A 2627-nucleotide genomic window follows, 5' to 3' on the forward strand; every position below is an offset into this window, starting at 1 on the left:
ATACTAGATGTTAACAGTGATCGAAGGGGTGATAATGTAGATACAATAGTTTCCAGTGAAACACCGGGAAGTAGCCACCATACGGAAGTAAGAGAACTGGTAGCTGCTACTAGCAGGGCAAATGTCAGTATCCAAATGAGTAGAGTAACAACGACACCGGTATGTTCATCGATACCCGATCCATTTGTGGAATTTCTCAGGAAATTAGAAGAAAGAGAGAGATTAGGGGAAGAAAAAAAGAAAGGAAAGGGATAGATTACGAGAAGAACAAGCTAAAGAAAGAGATAAAGCCTTAATAGGAAGTATAAATATTCAGTTTGAAAAGGTACAATTGGAAATAAACGAAATAAAGAAAGCCTATTCCGAACTGCCAAACATAGTCAGCAACATAGTACTAGATGTGCAAATGCTGCAAATGGCACATACAGTAATCAAAGACGAAGTCTAACAACTTAAGAACCACATGGAAAATATAGAAATCGAACAGAAATAAACCATAGAACAGCATTTAGCCGAACAAGCCAAGAAGGTAGAACAGGAATTCCAAGACTGGCTAACTGAGAAAAAAGTCAGATCTCGGAGCAAATAGAGAGTAAAGTACAGTCTGTGATGCAGCAAGTAACTAGCAGAGCAGCAGAGCAGCAGAGCAGCAAACCACAGTCGAAACGCGACAACTCGCAGATAAAAAACAAATTGGTAACAAATTATCACATATCGTATTTCCGAACTTGAGCGTGCGCATTCGCAGACGCAAAAACCCAACAACGGCGATACGAGCAGCAGGAATACGTACGGAAATACAGAGAGTATGTACGATTCCTATCAACAAGCAGCTAATTCAGAAAGAGCAGACATGCATGTACACGGAAGTATGCCTATAACTAATCAAGTGGGGGCAGCTTCCTCTTCAACAAGTAGTACCATTGACGAAAACCTAATCAAAGATCGGCAATTTCAAGTGTACAATGCGGAAATGAAAACGGTACACCCAGTGATATTTATAAAAGGATTCAGAAATGTTTTACCCAGTGCATTTAATGACTGTCAAAAGATCCAATTTATAATAGCCCATATCCAGGGTGATGCTGTCCTATGGGCAAACGAAATAATAGACAATTGTCATAATGTGGCACAGTTCGAAAAGTCGTTCTTAGGCAGATATTGCTCTAAAGCGGTCCAAGAACGCCTTAGGACAGAGGTTCACAGTCCACAGATATACAACCCAAAGCAAGGTACCATGAGTAATTACTTCAAGAAATATATCAATAAAACAAAATATTGGGATGAGCCCATATCGGCACGTGTTGTGATAAGAATATTAAAACTGCGATTGCCAGGTCATATTCGTGACAAACTAATGGTTCAAATGACTCTGAGCACTATGGGACTTAACATCTGAGGCCATCAGTCCCCTAGAACGTAGAACTACTTAAACCTAACTAACCTAAGGACATCACACACAGCCATTCCCCAGGCAGAATTCGAAGCTGCGACCTTAGCACTCGCGTGGTTCCGGATTGAAGCGCCTAGAACCGCTCGGCCACCACGGCCGGCTGACAAACTAATCAATGTGGCCGAAGATGACTTGGAAAGATATTTATCTGTGTTAGACGAAATTGATCTATTGCAAGAAGAAAGCAGGACGAATCGTGACCGGGAAAACGGGAACTTTTCGCCGTGCAAATATGGGAATCGAAATAATAATAATAATCCAAACTTTGGGAACAACAGCAACGGTAAAAAGAAGATTAAAATGCAGATCATAATAGGAGAAACGGAAATGGTCAAATACCATACAATAAAAAACGAAGATGGGAAGAAAGATGCCATCTTGGAGACAATAACAATAACAGTGATCAGAATAACAAACGCAGAACGAACGAAGGTCAATGGCCTAACCAAAATAATAACACGGACAATCGTAACTATTCAGGACAGTGGTTGCAAGCTTCAATGCCACCACCAACGATAGTCAGCAGTAGTCACAATCAAGGTGACATCCGAAATTCCATGCCAAATGCAAATGCAAGTGGACAGACAAAAACAGTGGTATAAGAATCGTTGAAATGACAGGTGACGGAAGCAATAACATTGAGCAAACGAGAAACGACCACAATAAGCTCACAATTGTTGGTCGACGGACAGGTTGGGGGCACATCTAGAAGTAACGCACAAGGCAATGTACGACTGTTGAGATACCAGGACGGAAATAGTATGCAACGGGACTTGTTAACCGCACCAAACAATTGTAATAACACAGAAGTAGACGTAGTGCAAACCATTGTAAAGGCAAGAATCAATGAAATTCCTATAGAAACATATATAGATACCGGTGCTACCACACATGTCATGAGCTACGATCTTTTTAAAACCCTAAATCAGAACCGCAAAAGCCTACATATCCAGTGCAGAACTGTCATGTTACTGGAGCCATTAGTTCACAGGCACAAAATATTCAATACCAGGTGTGGGTAGAATTATGCCTTGGAAAGGAAAACTTAAAATGTGCCTTTCTTGTGGTCAAAGGATTACAAGTGGTCTGCATCCTGGGGTGCGACTTTCTTAGCGAGAGAAAGCCGCAAATTGACCCCTCAAGCGGAAAGATTTGCCTATTGAATGAAAACAGA

Source organism: Schistocerca nitens, chromosome 8 (assembly GCF_023898315.1).
Source record: "Schistocerca nitens isolate TAMUIC-IGC-003100 chromosome 8, iqSchNite1.1, whole genome shotgun sequence".
Classification (NCBI taxonomy): Eukaryota; Metazoa; Arthropoda; class Insecta; order Orthoptera; family Acrididae; genus Schistocerca; species Schistocerca nitens.